The sequence below is a fragment of the Pteropus alecto genome, unplaced genomic scaffold, assembly GCF_000325575.1.
Source record: "Pteropus alecto unplaced genomic scaffold, ASM32557v1 scaffold3, whole genome shotgun sequence".
NCBI classification, from domain to species: Eukaryota; Metazoa; Chordata; class Mammalia; order Chiroptera; family Pteropodidae; genus Pteropus; species Pteropus alecto.
Window position 1 is genome coordinate 58,547,872 of NW_006442484.1, and position 18,856 is coordinate 58,566,727.

The 18,856-nt window shown below is 30.5% G+C and overlaps 1 non-coding gene across 1 annotated transcript; it reads right to left on the reverse strand.

Annotated features, from left to right (window-relative positions):
* Positions 1-2,038: 2,038 nt before the first annotated feature.
* LOC112470415 lies at positions 2,039-2,188 on the reverse strand. The gene has a single exon (XR_003042987.1). It is a non-coding gene; the product is annotated as a U12 minor spliceosomal RNA (small nuclear RNA).
* Positions 2,189-18,856: the final 16,668 nt, after the last annotated feature.

Sequence of the window (18,856 nt, forward strand, 5' to 3'; positions counted from 1 at the left end):
GGCAGTTTGATTACATTAGAACTCACAGGGATAGACTCACTCACATTTTGGATAGAGATTTGCCTTTTTTTGCATGTAGCATTTGTAACAGTACTATTACTCAGATTTATAGAATATTGTATTCGTCACCACATAACAATGTCTACCAGGAGAGTTATAGCAAGGGAAGTATGAGAGTATACTTCTTGTATACAGTTCACTGGTCTTATAATATTCCACTAATGAGAAGCCTAATTGTCTCATGCATAATAGCTAGGAGTTACCTAAAAGTTATTTTGAAAATACATAAGTAGGATTAGAAAGAATAATAATGATGGAAGTGATAGAGGGATTAGGATGAAGCTATTATAAAATAGCATATATATAAAGATAGCTATCAGAATAAGTAGGTGAACTTTCTCCTAAAAATGAGAACTATTATAAAAAGATAAATAAAATACATTTTAAGATATACATACATAAATGATTAATATACCATAAAGTATTATCATAGGACTAAGATCAAACATATCTATCAATAATTTTCTGATAGGAAAAAGGGTTGCCTATGAGATGCTTACCTAAAAGCAGTAATTCTGAAAAATTAAAAATAAAAGGATAAACAAATATGTACTAAGTTAGTGCAGACATGTACATGCTAATACATGCACTCACTTATTCACTGAAGCATTTTTTTATAAAAGGAAAAGATGGAAAATAATCAAAATGTTTGTAACAGGAAATTAGTTGAATAAATCATAGTAAGAGTGTCCACATACCAGAATTATATAAAGAGGAAACAATCATCTCTATGTAACAGAGAAAAAAAAAGATGGGAAAAAATGTATATGCTTGCCTAGTGTAAGAAATGGGAGTTAATAAGAATAATATATATTTGCAATTTGCTTCTATTTGCATAAAATATAGAAAAGAATATAAATAAAATTACTAAAAATGGTAATACATAGGGTGCAGGAGGACATGATAGATGAACAGAGCCACAGGAGAGAGATTTACCTATAAAAATTTTTTTGTTATGTTTTGAACCATGTAAAAATATTTCATTAAAATTAAATTACAGACAAATGCTATTTGAGGAGAATTCTATATAATACTTGACAGTACTAAAAATGGTCAACATCATCCCAAACAAGAAATGGCTATGAAACTGACATAACTAAGAGGACTCCAGGGAGACATGAGGACTAAAAGTAATGTGGCATCCTAGTTGAGATCTTGGAACAAGAAAAGGACATTATGTAAAAACTAAGTAAATTAAATAAAGTATGGGCTTTATTTAATAACAAGGCATTAATAATGGTTCATTAATTTTAACAAATGTGCCATACTTATGTAAGATGTCAATATTAGGGAAACTGCCTGTGAGGTATTTGGGAACTCTCTGTACTATCTTCACAACTTTTTCTGTCACTAAAAAACTTAAAAGAAAAATGAAGTTTATTAAAAATTAACTTACATTTAAAAATGTCTGAATACTCTATTCTACAAAACCACTGGTGTTATGGACTGAATTGTGCCCTTCACCATGTTCATATCCTCAAGCCTTAACCCCCAATGTGACTATATTTGGAGATAAGGCTTTTAAAAAGGTAATTAAATTTAAATGAGATCTTACTGGTAGGCCCAAATCCAATAGGACTGGTGTCCTTATAGAAGAGAGAGACATCAGGGATGCTCTTGCAGAGAAACAGCCTTGTAAGGTCACAGAAAGAAGGCAGGTGCTTGCAAGTCAAGGAGAGAGGCCTGGGGAGAAATCAGCTTTGCCAGCACCTCGATCTTGAACTTCCAGCCTCCAGAACTGTGAGAAAGTAGATTTCTACTGTTACAGCCACCCAATTTGTGGTATTTTGCTACAGCAGCCATAGCACAACTCTATATAAACTGTAGTTGAGAGAACTGCACTCTGTAATACAAATAAAACAGTAAAAATAGTAGCATAGTAAAATTTTACTTTTTTTTTGAAGGGGTTAATAATTATGAATATTGAAACAAGGCGGATCCAATGGTTTATCATTCTACTCTTCAAACATAACGGGGACAGGCAGATCACCACTCTTAGGCATCCTGCAAAGTAAGCAGATCACCTTAAGGGCAACCTTTATCCGCTCAAAAATGCTTCTCCAATTGGCAGTAAGGATTCGGGCGTCATCCCAAATCGTTATTTTCCTTACTCATAAGTTTAAGGCATGGTAAAATTCCACTTTTGTTTGTTTAACTTCAAAATCAAATGAGTTTTACTTCCAAACGTTACTCTGATATTCTATAAATATTCCTCCTATTTCTTCTTTCAGCTGTCAAAAAAAAACATGTCAAACATATGTCATTATAGCAGTAATGCTGCTTTAGAGAAAAGTGAAATATTACATTTTATAGCAAAAAGTGCTGGTTAATCATTTCTATTTTGTTTTTATAAATGAGCCATATGTATAAAGGATTTTCTTATATTTGTGTTACTTCTATGGAAAAATTGTTTATTAGTGTTGTTCTATTTTTGAGATTCTTTGCTACATTTTAATTTAAACTTATAGGCATGTTATTCCATACGGTATGACTCTTATGTAAAAGAAAGATATATTATGTACATCTTGTATAATGCCCAGAGTTTAATTACCTAGTACTATATTCATGGAAAAAAAAAATAAGAAAATAAGGTTGATATAAAAGAACTACCTTAAATTAATTCAAAATGTGAGGTTTTGCTTTTAAGTTAAACATTTAAAAATTAAACATATAAATTGAACTATCATCCCCCTCCCCCCCAAAAAAAAAACTGTATTAAAATTCAGTAAATTTTATCACTGGAAATTATAACAGGATTTGAATTAGCTCCCTATTTTTATTTTTTATTTTTTAACAACACTTTGCATTAATATCATGAAGTTTATTTCTATTTTTTTCTTTGTTTAAAAAATCTTCCTCTGTCAATCCTTGGTTTTGTTGAATATTTTGTCATATTTTATTGGTTTAGTAATTTGCTCTATCTATCTATCTATCTATCATCTATCTATGTATTTATCTATCTATACATCCATCCATCCATCTAGTGGTTACTCTAGGATTCAGAAATTCACATTTTAACCTACAAGTGTTCACAATACAACTTCAAATGATATTATACCCATCCACCTATAGTGTAAGAAACTTACAATCGTATATTACTATCACCCCTTCCCCAGCTTGTGTGCCATTATTGCCAGTCATTTTACCTTCATATGTGTTATAAACTATAAAATGCATTATATTCATTATTTTCAATTCACTTTTAAGTGTTCAAAAACAAGAAAAGGTATTTTGTATTTAATTATGCAATTACTATTTTCAGTGCTTGTCATTCACTTCTGTAAACTCAAATTTCTCTTGAGTATCATTTCCTTCTCTCTGAAGGACTTCCTTTAACATTTTTATAATGCTAGTCTGCTGACAATGGATTCTATCCACTTTTTATGTCAAAAAATAATCTTTATTTTGCCTTTTGTAAAAAAGATATTTTCTTTTGGTACAGAATCCTGATTTAATGTCTGCTGTTTTCTGTGAATAAATACAACTTTTTTTCTTTCAATACTTATAAAGATATATGCATATTTAATGAATAACTATGTTAATAAAACTATTTGGTATATTTATACTACTGTGGAATAACTAAATTTTTCAATTATTTTGTTCTAGGTATTATAATATCTATTGTGTTGTGTCAGAGGAGAGGCAATAAACATAGAAGGTAAGTGGTGATACATGTAAAAAAGAAAAAGAAAATATGGGTAAAGTGATGGAGTGATTGGGCATGAGAGTATAAAGGAGTAAACTGGAGAATACCAGGTCTCTCAAAACATAGAAGGTATGGAGTGGGAGAGGGTTATTCCAGTTGATTTTCATAAATCTGCTATACTTATGCCTTAAATTGTAAGTTAAACTAAAAAAAATGTGGATTTGATTCATAGAGTAAAAATATGAAGGGAGTGTATCAACTATATAAGTGTTCATTTGTTTTTTATGTTAATAAAGCCCAATCTTAAAACATGAAATACTGTACTTTTCTCTATTTTTTAATAACATTTTAATTGCACAGATTGTGAAGAGGCACTAATTCAGCACTTATTTTTTATTATAAAGTATAGATTAATCATATTCAGTAATTAAAATATTTACATCACTCCTCTTTAATATTTTTAATTTTTAAAAAAGATTTATTTTCTCTCTAACTTTTTATAACTACCATAAGGAAAAAATATATTTTAATTTGATAAATCATTGTTAGTTGTGAGCAAGTATGTTATGCTGATGATTGGGCTGCCTTCGTGGTTAGGCTCTGGAGATGATTAGACATCAAATTGAAACCTAGTAGGAGTCAACTAAAACATACTCCAAAATTGCTGGCTTGCTATACTCATTTCGTGTTTAGATAAGGGAACAAAGTATATTTCTTCTCTAGGAGTAAGCCTGTGAATATTATTTATTTTTTAAAAAATTGTCATTGTCTTTAGAAAGGAAAAAAAAATCATGGTAAAATTATGCAGAAACTTTCAATACCATGATAATTTTATAGAATTTTTAATTTTATCTTCAGATTAGGGACTGCAAAACTACCACTGACATGGCACTTTTAAAGAAAATTAAACAACAAAACTTCTGGAAACTAAATGCTCATTCAAATTAAACAATTAAGTATACAGTATACATACACATAAATAGATGTAAAATATATGTAATATATAAGTGCATAAAATAATTTTATGCTATATGATTCAATAATATAAAAATTATATACATTATATAATGTGTATGTGTATATGGAGGTTTCTAAATATATGCCTATGTATATATACAGATGTATATTTTTTCACTGTCAATCTATGACATTTTTTCTTTATGCATTTGTGTAAATTGCAGAATGTCAACGATAGCAAATTTTTGCAAATTCTTGAATTAGAATGGATCCAGAGTCACCTCCACAAAAACCAATAAACTGACAAGGGCTCAACTTAAAATACACTGCTTGGAAACTAGGCAAAAGTATATATTGAAATTTCCAAATCTAAGTATGCCACACTTGACAGTGAACCAGACTCTCTCTAACATGCCTTCTGGAAAGAGAAAAAAATTGTAACTTAAGTACTTTTCTGTAATAGTCAGCTGTAGTAGTTTTCTATTGCTGTGTAACAAATTATTATTTCACAGTTCTTATGGAATAGGTGTCTGAATGTAGGGATATTTGGGTTCTCTGCTCAGTATCCTGTCAGGCTAAAATCTAAATATTTGAGGGCTATGATCTCTTCTAAAACAAAGTACCGTGCTGGTATATTACAAAGTATTTGCCTGCAATGTCTCTAAGAAGATAGAACAAAATAATTAAAATACAAATATTTATAAACTAATGCCAGACAAATTCCAGAAGGATAACATTCATTAAAACTTATAGCTAGTTTCTAAATAAATGACAAATTAAATATAATAGTGATGGTTATCTAAAATATGTGAGTCTGTACCTTGCCAAAATGAGAACATATGGATTTTTAAAAAGTGATTTGATTATCTAACTTTGATTTTTATATAAACAGTTAAAGAACCACTAGCTTTTTAAAAAGAGATTATTTTCTGCAGACATTTTGAATTTTTTTTTTCCTCTTAAGTATCCAATGACAATTAGCAATAGGTCCTATCTTAATATTTGGTTCCCAAGATGTCTTATTTAACTTATGTGATTATACGTCCTTATTTTTAAAATGCACGTTAACTAAACAATATCAAAAAACAAAAGAAGGCAAGAAAAATGTTGTAGAATGTAAACAACATGAAAAAAATAGCCCAGATAATTAAAATGTAACTGTAAGCAATCCTAGGTTGATGTTTGATGTATGTTCACAGTCAATGAAAATCTTTATCTCATTTAAATTATGTTTAGAAAATCAAGAAAATTATATAAAATGATATTCATGTTTATAAACTACTCATTTTATAAAGAAGTAGTAAGATAAAAAATACATAGTACAAAAAATACATGTTTTTTTTTTAATTTTGAGTTTCCTAGAGTCATAACAAATATACATCAAATACCTCTGTACAAATTTGCTATATCTAAATATCAATTGTCATTTTTAAATGCTCAGCATTATTTATGCTCATTTTAACATGTGTTTTGTGTATGTATATCTTTCATAATATTAAATTTCATTTATTTAATTTGGAAAAAAATATAGCCAGATTTCTTATGCAAAAACTAAAATTTAACTTGTTTGTTATCTTTATTATCACTTTGTTTGTCTCAATGTTTTCATTAAATTATCTCTTCATCATATTGAATCTTCCTACATATTTACTGACATCTTTTCAGTCGCTAATATTCTATATTATATAGCCAGGTTCATTAATTTGGTGGTGAAATAATACTAAATTTGCTTATCCACATGACTTTATTTTTATTATTTCAAGGTATTTTACTTTCTTCTTTGTTATCTCCCCTCAGAGAACAAGTAGAAGAACTGTCTACTAAATTCTCTGATTTTCTATAAAATGCCTGTTCCTAAAAAATAACTATTTAAGCCTTTTTTAAGCTATAGTAGCAATACTTTTGACAGTTCTAGGTTAATGTAACCTCAGAGAGTTTGGGTGGAACAAGAGTTCAACTAGGAAGAAACTTATTTCTTTTCTCCAATATTTGTTCAACTGTAAGACCTAGCTAATTAAATGTAGTTCATCTCTAATGAGACCATTTTGCTAACTTCCTCTACTCAGCCAGCAATTTCTTTCTAGTATTAATCTGAGAACTGCATGTTTTTCCTTCCACTAAAGCTATCTTGATACAATACTCCTTGCAAAAACAATTTATAATCACAAGTATTTTAGATCTAGAAACTAGAAATAGATAGTAATAATGAATTTGCAAAGTTATGAAAAATAATTTTCCAGTTTGATTTAGGTAAAGATTTAAGAAATTATAACAGATTGATATATTTTTAGCATAGAGAAAATAAAAAGTATAATGAACGAAAACATAATCTCCTTAATACATATATAATTCTCTTTTTAAATTTATTAATGATTTTCTTTGAAATTATTTTCTACAGTTAAATGACCCAAAGAATAGTGAAGAATTGTTGAATCGTGACTCAAGAAACTGGTATAAAATGACAGAACTAATTCCACTTATTGGTGCCCTCCAAAATATTGGAACATAGTATGCAACCAAGATAATATGTGTTTTAAAAAGTTAAAAAGACATTTACAATTGGATCCTCAACAGGAAGGGCAGAAATTTCCTGTTTTCCTGCAGGAATGGAAATTGGGAAATTGATCACAGCTCCAGAGATCTGAGACAGGGACAAATAGTCTAAGCCAATCACATTTCCATTTGCCTTTGCACTTACTGTTTCAGAGCCTAGCTGCAAACAAGTCAGTTTTTCTTGGTAAAGAAACATTAGCTATTTATAAAGAAAGCAACAAGAAGCAAAAGTACTATCATTTTCTTTCTTGAAATAGAAATGAGTGATGAGTATGGGTATCTCTCTTGCTTTTGGCTGTTAGGCTGTAACCACATGAGGATCAATGACAGAACAGAGCCAACACTTTAAAAGCAGAACAGACACAAAAAAAGGAGATTTGTTCTTGATAACACTGTCGATCTCTTGGACCAACACTGAATTTCTGTTATTTGCAGCCAAAAGCATTCTATTTGGAAGAAAATAAAATATAACAAAATTGAAACAAAAAAATATGAGAAAATGATAAGACTGAAACCAAATATAAGAATAATATTATATTATTCTTATAATATAATAAATGTTAAACATCTTTAAAGAATCTATTGGAATAAAGAAGTGGAGCAGAATAAAAACTGTTGAAGGACAAAAACTTTTTGCTTTGCTTTTTGGTTTAAAGAATAATTTATTATTTAAAAATCAATATTCTTAGACTAAGAAGTATGAAGATTTTTAGAATCATTCTAACGCCACTTTAATGGTTTATTTTGACAAATTTTTAAATAATATTAATAATTACCACTATTAGGCAGATGTCAATCTTGATGATAATAAAGATGAAGATGAAGATAAGAAATTATTAAAAATCAATAAATATTCATCCACTTTGCAAATAATTTTGTTGGGTATTATGGATTTCAAGAAATAGTCTTTGCTCACAGTTGTGGAAAAGAGAGTGAGCACACCAAGGATTAAAGAAACAAATTATATACTTAGAAAGACATTATATAGTGACATTACTAAACTAGGAAGTTCATATACAGGCATGCCTTGTTTTATCGTGCTTTGGTTTATAGCACTTCACAGACATGTGTGTATTCAAACTGCTCCCCTGTCTCCCTCTCTTCTGGACCTTCTACTCCCTGAGACACAACAATATTGAAATTAGGCCTCTTGGTGTTCAGGTAAAAGAGAGTCAGAGTCACATGTCTCTCACTTAGATCGAAAGCTAAAAATAGTAACGTTGGTGAGGAAGCCAGGTCAAAAGCCAAGATAGCTTTCAAGGCTGAAAGCTAGGCTCCCTGCACCAAACAGAGTTGTGAATGCAGAGGAAAAGTTCTTAAAGGAAATTAAAAGTGTTCCTCCATTAAAGACACAAAAGATAAGAAAGTAAAATAGCCTTAATGCTGATATGGAGAAAGTTTTAGCTGTCTGGATAGAGGATCAAACTAGCCACAACATTCCCTTAAGCCAAAGCCTAAATTCAGAGCTCTAACTCTTTTCAATTCCCTGGAGGCTGAGAGAAGTAAGTAACCTGCAGAAAAAAAGTTTAAAGTTAGCAGAAATTGGCTCATGAGGTTTAAGTTAAAAAGCCATCTCCATTACATAAAAGAAGAAAGAGAAGTAGCAAATTTTCCTGAAGATCTAGCTAAGATAATTAATAAAGGTTACTACTACACTAAACAACAGATTTTCAGTAGACAAAACAAGCCTTATATTTCAAGAAGATGCCTACCATCTTGGACTTTCATTGCTGGAGAGGTAGAGAGGAGAAGTAATCTTGGCTTCAAAGCTTCAAAGGACAGGCTGAAACTTGCTAGAAGCTAAAACAACTGGTGACTTTAAATTGAAGCCAATGCTCATTTAGCATTCCCAAAACTCTAGGGCCTGTAAGAATTATGCTAAATCTACTCTGCCTGTGTTCTATAAATGGAACATTAAAGTCTGGATTACACCACATCTCTTTACAAACATGGTTTCCTGAGTATGTTAAGCCTGTTGTTAAGACCTACTACTCAGACTGGGAGTGAGCTCTTCTATCTGAAAAGGCTTTGAAGATCTGTTGTATGATTCTATGTGAATTTTGAAAAACTGAGGTATTCTGATAAAACTTCTACATTTAAGCCTCATTACTTACTACATTGTTCATGTACATTGTTCATATGTTGCCATGTACTTTTCCTTTTATGAAAAATAGAATTCTGTTGTTTTACTCTTTAAGAGTTTGCACCTCTTTTAGGGGGTAGTTACTGAGGTAAAGTATAAATAGCATTAAATATTTTCAGTTAAGGAAGTCAATAAATTAAATATTTTCTATATAAATCTTCAGTGTACTCTAAGGCAGTGGTCCCCAACCTTTCTGGCACCAAGAACTGGTGCTCCTATGAAAATCTAATGCCTGATGATCAGAGGTGGAGCTGAGGCAGTAATGCTCAGTGCTGGGAAGCACTGCAAATAACAGATGAAGTTTTGCTCACTGGCCTGCTGCTCACCTTCTGTTGTGCGGCCTGGTTCCTAACAGGCTATGGACTGGTATCAGTCCGCAGCTGGGGAGTTGGGGACCCCTGCTCTAAGGGGCAAAATATGTTCCTAACACTAGGCAACTGGTAAATTATACCCTGTAAACATTAACTTTCAGTTATTTCTACATGTTTGCTTTCATTGCTAACCTAGAATTTTAGGTTCAAGAAACATTGCTAATTTCTTCTCTCTCTTTTTCTTTCTCTCTCATCCTCAGTAGTTATTCTTATTGGCTTATTGAAATTTACAAATCTCTATTTGTAAATGAACTGTAATTTGAAGATAACCATAAATAAATACATAGTAAAGGCTAAAGTTATCAAGCTTCCCTATAATTTTTAGACTAAGAGAAAGATATAAAAAATATTTTGAGTATTTGTTTTCAAATATACAGAACTTTATAAATTACTTTTATTTTATTAGCATGTGGCCTTTTGTATTTTATTATTCATATTTTTCATTCTTAATAGTTCCTTTTTGTGTTGTTTGCTTTGTGTCATTTGTGCTCATCTGAATGTTTTCCAGTTGCTATTACTTTCACTAGGAATTTCAGTATTTGTTTATCTTGATAGTTTTGATTTATACTTATAAGTGTTTTTCATCAAAGTTGGACTATTATATACATTTTTTCAATAGATATTATTTACTGAAGTTATCTAACTGTTTTCACCATCATCTCTATGATCTCATGAGTATTTTGTTTTTGAAAGTTCTTATGGTAAAACTTCTCCATGTATATATATTATGTTAAATGTTTTATTAAAATTCTAATGAGTAATTTTTAGTTGTTATTTCTTCAATTACTGGGCTGAAAGTTTAGCAGACGGCTCAAAAGTAGTTATGACAAAGATCATTTATTTTCATGTCCCTTGAGTTCCATATCAAGGTCCTTTCTCAAAACAGTGTCGGATATTTGATGGAGCCACTTAATGGCACCAAACACTTAGGACAAAAATCACGTAAAATAAAATATTACCTAATGTTATTGACATATATAAAAAAGACTTCCCCGGATAACAATTTTCATTTCCTAATTGAGAACTCTGATCCCAACTGATCTCCTTGTGAGTTCATCAGAATAGCAACTGATACATTTAATGGCATGAAATCAGTCTGAACAAAATCTTGAAATCTGAAATTCCTATTTCCTACATGGCAGGCCATGGAAACTAATTTAATATTTATACAAACAGTTAAGAATTATCTAGTTATATTTTTAAAAAAGAATAGACATGTATGTTATCCCTTTTCTTCTGAATTGGAACTGGTGAAAGCAAATGAACTCAATTTTCTTATCTTTCAAAGAAGAATTTTTGAAATTTTCTGTTACTTCTGCCAATAAATTTTATTTATTCTATTCAAATATATCTTTGATTATCCTTTTATTTACTTTTTGTCTTTCAAACTAGTCACGTTTTGATTCTTATCACTGCATGCATTTTGTGTACAACAATTCCTGGAAGGCAAAATAAAACAAAAACTTTCTAGAAGCATTTCCCTGTTTCCATTCTCCTTCCTTTCATTCCATGAGACGTATACAACTTGATTATGTTTTCTATCCTAACCATGCATTATTCTTATTTAATCTTGAGTTCTTATTCTTATGTTTAGTGAATGCAGGTTTTTCTTTCTTCTAGATCCACAGTATGGATTTTATCTTGAAATGTATAGATGCTGAAGATTTCCAAATTAACATATCATTAAACCACAAGATTACAAATAAATAACTCATTATTTAACAGAAGAGGAAAATAAGTAGTAAACGTAACTCATTATTTTGGTGGTATTAGTTATCAACACCTGATCATGAATAATTGTAGCAACTATAGTCATGCATAATAACTATCAAAGGTTATGTATTTCAATTTTTGTTGCTCTTGGAAATTTCTGGATTTAACCATCTATTGTGATGGAACTTGTCAAAAATAGAGTAGGGTAAATGGGTAAGAATGCTAGGTAAAACAGAAATATATTCTTGTTTAGTTAGAAAAGATTTAAAAAAAAAGAGTTTGGATGTTCCCAGATGGACTAAGAAAACAGAATTTTATGATGAATCAAAAGAGGAACAAAAGATACAAAAATAGGAATGTTAGAGAAGGTAAGGGGGAATACCACATTTAATATAAAAATATAAGATATGCTGAAAAACTGATGAGCATTGCAGCTTGTGTGATGAAATTTCCCAGTGGTTTTACTGGCACACCCTCCCCTGGATCTCTAATATTCTGGAAAAGTCTGCAAAACAAGCTTATAAAGCCAATGCCTTACAGTTCCATCTTTCAAAGAATTAAATGAATTCAGTGTGTTGTCTTACGTTAATAAGCTTTGATCAGAGAATTATTTCAGAATGAACTTCTAGAATTACTTATGACATTCTGAGATTCTTTTGATAGTTAACCACATAATAAATAAATAAATAAATAAATAAATAAATAAATAAATAAATAAATAAAATAAGCATCACAAGTTCTGAATGCCATCTTTTAAAACAACTGGATCCATTTTGCTGATTCTCTTCCACTCAACATACATCTACTCAAAAAAGTGCCTACAGCAGACATTTCAATTAGTACTAAATCTTTTATAAAACGAGCAAAAAAACAACAAGATAAATGAATAAAAATAACGTCTGCTAAGGCGGGGTCTATTCAAGTGAATAATTTTCAACTTTGATACCACCCATCTCCCTATTCAAAGATTTAAGGTTAAACTGATTAATTTACTCTCTACTCTCTTTACGGTAAACATTTACAAGCTGACATATTTGTGTATCACTTGCTTATATGATTTTCTTTTCTCTTATATTAAACTTAATTTTCCACATCTTTCTAATTAGTAATGAGTGAATAAAATAGTGATTTTACTGGTACAATAAAACAAATATTAACAAAAAAAATAGGGCTAAAATACTGTTTTATTTATTTATTTTTTTACATTACTAAATTACAATTACATTTGAAAACAGAGCTGGGAAAGGCTTAAATAGTACATAAGCCCTTTTGTCTATTTTGAGGTGGACTAATGTTTCAAATGTCCAAAAGATGATTGTCTTTTTAAAAATAAGAAAAAAAAAGAGACATTTGAATCAGTTGGTATGTACTGTTTTGTCATCTTAAATGTTGGGGTTTATCTTTCATGGACATAAATAACACAGTAAGTTTATAAAAGAATGGTGATACATTTTATTTAATTAAGAATACATATGAAAATACTTTGAAAATGTTACTTCTAATCCTAGACTAATATGGATTTCATTTTAAACATGATCTTGATTTTCAAAACTTTGTAGAAGGCCTAGTATTTTGCACTGTGTGATGATAAGTTTCTTTCTTTTCTTTTCTTTTTTTCCTCCTTGGCCAAGATACATGACAGATGAGGAACAAAATGCTCAAATATAAATAAATAAAACCAGTGATAGCATCATGAAAGACATGCATCATCAGAAGCAACAGTTTTTAAAATGGAAGTTCTGCATCAGTATATGAGAGCTGGGTTTACATTCTTTTCTTGACTTATTCTTCTAACCTTACACTATAATATTAGATCATTATACAATCAGAGATCTAAAACTCCTCATTTTCCACTGTTCTTTTTTTTCTCATTTTTGGTCTTTGCATCTAAAATGATCTGTGAAAGAATAAAGTCATACTTCAGCTACTATTGTATTTAATCTATCAGCATTCAGACATTTCTCCAATGACATTATTCACAGAGTCAAGAAAAAAAGTGCACTTTCAAAGTATTAAATCTGGTCTCTCTTTTTTAAATTTGATAACATTTTAAAAGGTGAAAGAGGTCTACCTTGAAACTAGCAACTGATTTCATGCTGTAAGTTTCTCATTTTATTCAAATTTCATATTAAATAGAAGAGCACACAATCATATCAAATATAACTGCCCTATTTTGTTAAAGTCAGACATATTAGAAAGCAAGAGACCTATACAATCATTATTAATCAAAGGATGACAGTCTACCATAACATTTATTGAGTGCCCATTTTTATTGAACATTATCATCTAATATACTATCCATAATTTCTCAATATGAATAAAATTATAGAATATGAAAAAAAGACAGGTCTTGGATATGGAAAACTTCATATTTTAATTCATGGCAATTTCTATTCAAATGGTTTTAGGCAAACTAGTTCATATATCTCTTTCATTTTTCTGACTTTTAAAATGAAGATATTAATCTACTTCATAGTAGTCTATGACCATTCAAAGAGATAGTTATTTTATGATAATTTTTTTGTAAACCATAAGATATTAAACAATTATAAATCATTTGTAAAGATCCTATCATAAGGTAGAAAAATTAGAGAATTTCAGAAAGCATGGCTATTCTTCAAAGTAAAGTAAAGTCTAGTCAGATAGTTTTTTACCTGAAATCAATCTTTCTAATAGAATCATGAATATTAGGACCTTGATTGGCACTGTTCCAGCATATTCATAGAGCAGAGTTCCATTCTGGAAGAGGCAAACCAAGAAGACCACAGGCTACTCCTCGACCAAGCACCCACTCACAGACCAAGAGTGTCACTCCAAGAAAATGGAGTACCCATCCCCCAGTTCCAGTGGCCTGGCACAAGGGTACTGCCCAAGGAAAAAGCAGGCTATAAAGGTGCAAATTATTGAGCTCTGTCTGAAAAGGCTGACTTAATTTAAAACAGAAAATGAGAAACTTCATGCTTAAGGTGTTGCCTAAAATAACAGAGACCTTGGTGGAAGAGCAATTAAAAGAAGACTAGTGATAGAAGCAAAACAACAGAGTAGCTAGATGTTAAATAGAAAGAACCAGGGAAAAGGATAGCCAAGAAGAAAACTTTTGAGAGCACAGTCAACCCTGGGGATCTGGTAGGCTGTGCAAATGGCCTAAGTTGCACCCACATAGGAACAATCAAAAAAGGATACATGGGCAGACTGGGAAGCCACAGATCGACCAATACAGATGAAAAGGCTTTTTGGTACTAGGGGCTTAAAACAAGCTCTGATCAAATGCTCTCTGAACAATAAGGCTCTCTAACCCAGTGGCAACACTTAGGAAAGTAGGCTTGAATATAAAATTATACATAACCCTGAAAGTCTGGATGATTATTTAAATAACCAAGGTTATACCCTTTCAGATACTAAGAGAGAACTATCAAGCTGAAAGTTCCTGGGCAAAGACAGGGCCAAAATAATATTAATAATTAATAAATTACTTGAATAATGATAACCACATAAAAATGTATGTGAGTTCTGACCTTGGAAACTGTACATGATGTTGGAAATTGACCACTGAATTAATTTGGTTAAGTGACTTATCAAATAAATAAAAAATTGGCAAAGGAAACAAGAACAACCACCCCAGAGCAGAATAAGCATCCAGATTTACCATATGAGCCAGCAATTCAATTCCTAAATACATACCCCCACCGAAATGAAGAAACATCCACCCAAAAACTTGTATACAAATGGATCAGAGCAATATCATTCACATTAGCCAAAAAATGGAAACAACTTAAATGTCTATCAATTGATGAGTTAATAAAATGTGAATAAAATGTGGAATGACTATACAACAAAATATTACTCAACAACAAAATATTACTCAACAATAAAAATAAATGAAATAGTAAAACATGCTACAACATGGATGCAGCTTGAAAACATGGTAATTCTGTATTTATATTCTTAAGGAACTGCCAAACTGTGGTATGGAGTTTCATTCAGTGAGAGCAAAAATATTAAAATTAGATTGTGGTGATTGTTTCATAACTCTGTGAACATACTAAAAAGTATCGATTAGTACACTTTAAATGGGTGAATTGTATGACATATGAGTTATATTTCAGTAATGCATGTAGTAAAATCTGACAGAAATTGTCACATTGAAATGATTACATAAGTAGAGCTGGAATAGACATCTTTATTAGTTTCTGTTTGTTCATGTCTTATTCTTAAAAAACCACCTCTTGTGCCAAAACACATGCCAAAGAAGTGTCATAGGGGTACTTCTACTTGGTGACTCTGTCCATAGGCGCCATTGATTGAACCAGGGGTTGACACCTAATTTATGGAGATATCCATTAATAGACTAATGAGCAGATTAGATTTCTTGAATTTTTTAACTGAGAGATATCTAATTTCCAATTAGTTATAGATACTTAAATAATAAATTCATGTTGTATTGGAGATAGAAAAGGCACTTAAAAAAATAATTTCAAGCTGATTTTTATGCAAGGAAACGGTTTGCCCAAAAGAAGCAAATGTATAAAGTAAACATGCAGAGATAAGCAGAGATGAGAAGCCTAGGGTTAGAGTGGGGCAGAGAGAATGACAGAGAGAGGAAATATAAATGAGCCATTGCTTAGGTGACTTCCTATTTCCAACTTCTACTCACAATGTCCCAAGTATATATATATATTTTTTCATGAGAGGACCCACATATTTCCATTAACTTTGATACAACTTTGGGAGGTGCTTGTTCTTACCAACAAAAGAACTCTGTAAATAAACCAAAATTGATGGCAGGAAGCTAGTTTAGATGAGAAAGATGCAGCAAAATGAAAATCTGACTATAGAAGTGCTGTGGGCTGGAGACTACATAGTCTAGAAGAAATAGTAAATGGTCTCTAATAAGATGTAGCAGTAAAGGTATTTAAGCTTGAGAAGATTTGAAAGCCTATGCCTGGAATAAGAGACCATGGAGGATTTGGTAATCAAAAGAAAAAAATATATATATTGGTATTATCAGCCTTAGACAATTTACAGAAATTAGAATACAGACTCAGATACAAGGTATATTAGCAGGAAATATTTTTAAAAAAGAGGATTTATATAATTTATTTAGGGAAATCTGTAATAGTCATGGCTTTATGAGAGTAAAATTAAGCTAGATAATAACATCTCATCAAGATACTCTAGTCTGGAATCACAAATGGGTATTGAATCTCATACTTCATACAATAGCAGGTATGATGCTAGTAAAAAATTGGCTCCTTAATTTCTAAATAATGAGAGCTTCAACAACTTAAAGTATTATTTCTGTAACTGAAAACAGAGATGATATATCTCCATTGTTAGGTTTTGAAATGTATGTTGTCAACGAAGTAAATTTGGTCTAGAAATATAAAGACAGAGTCGTTTTTTATAGAATTTACTAAAGGGTAAATATAATTGTTTTGAGTTAAGATTGTTTTATTTCAATATTCAATGACAAGGTATAATTTCTGCATATTTATTTCTCAGAGGACTTGTGACATATAATAAATATTAAAATGAAGCTTCGGCCTTGGTTTTGCTTCTAATCAAAGGTGCACTCTGAGTGTTTTGGCACTAAATCCTTTAACATTTTAGATAAAGGCGAAGGCAAACATCTTCAAAATCTCTAATAGGTTATAGTTCTTGCACACTCATCTTCCTGAGAGTAGAATACTGTATATAGCTTGCTTATTAATCTTTATGAAGGTTTTCTCTTCATGCTATGACATCAGAAAGAACTGGAGAAATGCTATATAATATAATAAAAAACATTATTTAAAGGATGACGAACATGAGCTTTGAAAGGGAGTTTATAGAATCTGTGCCAAAGAAATCTCCAAGAGCAATAGAAGATGAAACTAAACAAGTATTTTTGTAACATAAAAATTCCTCATGAGATACTATCCATTAGGCAGATTATTACCAGCATTTTTTAAATATTCTCTTCATATGCAACAAAGATTAACATTTACTGGGTTAATGTCTTACACAAGAAAGTATAAAATAAAAATTTACAGCAGTAGCAAAAGCTACATAAAATTTATTTGTGATGCTTTATATTGTGTATAGGCTCTGGAGACTAGTGAACTTTGGTCTCTCCAGAAATCTTTGTGAAAAAAGAGCAATGTTAAGGTTGAAGTACATCACACTGCATGCATGTAGTGTTGTTTTACTTTTAGCACATTTTATCTACTGTGATGACAGTTTTTAATAAGTTTCAAAAGCTATACAGCTTTTTAACGTATGAGAACATTTTACAGTTAAATTAATAATTCAAAATTCAAAGTAAATATTCGTTGAAACATTCTATCTACTTAATTTTATATACATATATATTTCAAGTTTCATATTTTATCCAATAAATTAGTTATTTTAAACTTGCATTTGGATTTATTGGTTCATGAACACTTTGAAATTATAGTCAAAATTATGTGTCCATATGTATATGTGTCTTTAGAATTGTGATATAGGTCTATAATTTTCTCAAAATAGTCCTTTATTCAAGAGAGTTGGAGAATCAGTACTCTAAATGTTGCTAAAAATGTAGGCTAAAAGGTATAACTTGAGAAAATACTTTTCAAACTTTATTAAAGTTATAAAAACTACAGAAATGAGTTCCCTGTATTTTCTGTCTAAATGCCACATGTTCCAAATGTTATATCTATGAATGCAATTTATCACTGATGCTTTGACACTGGTATACTGATGATGGCCTTTAAAAATATTTTGCTTAACTAAATTCATCCTGTTAGAGAAATGCTTAGTCAAATCATAATGCCCTTGTGCACTGAGAAGAGACAGCCATAAATCATCTCTAGTAAAACAAACATTTCTCAGCAACCTTTTCATTTTAATTAATAATGAAGAAGATACTTCTGCTAAGAAGAAAACATAACATTGTCTCTAGAGCCCATGGAAATCCTCTTTTTAACAAAAGCCCTTTTGAAATAACTCCATCAGTCCGTCCATTCATCCATTGACCCACTGAACTTTTATTTTACTAATGTATATCATGTTCAAATCTCTATATTTATTTAAAAATAATTTTGAGCTCTTGTATTGTGACAGCATTGACAATTGAATGGTAAGAAAGCCATATTATTCATAACCACTTGAAACTTATAGTTTAGTAAAAACCCATAGATATCTATCCAATGGTTATGCAAATATGTAATTATGAATTGTCATAAGACTTTTGCAGAAAATACGGGATGCTTTAGTAGTGTATAAGAAGAGAAACTGACTTATTCTATAGGAGAATTTTATAACAGATTTTATCAAATAAAGGAGACTCCATTGACCAAATTTACCTGAAAGTTATATGATCACGAAATCAAAGTTACACAACCCAGTTTCTTTTTTGTGTCCCTTCTCTACTTTCTGTACCATTATTTTTTT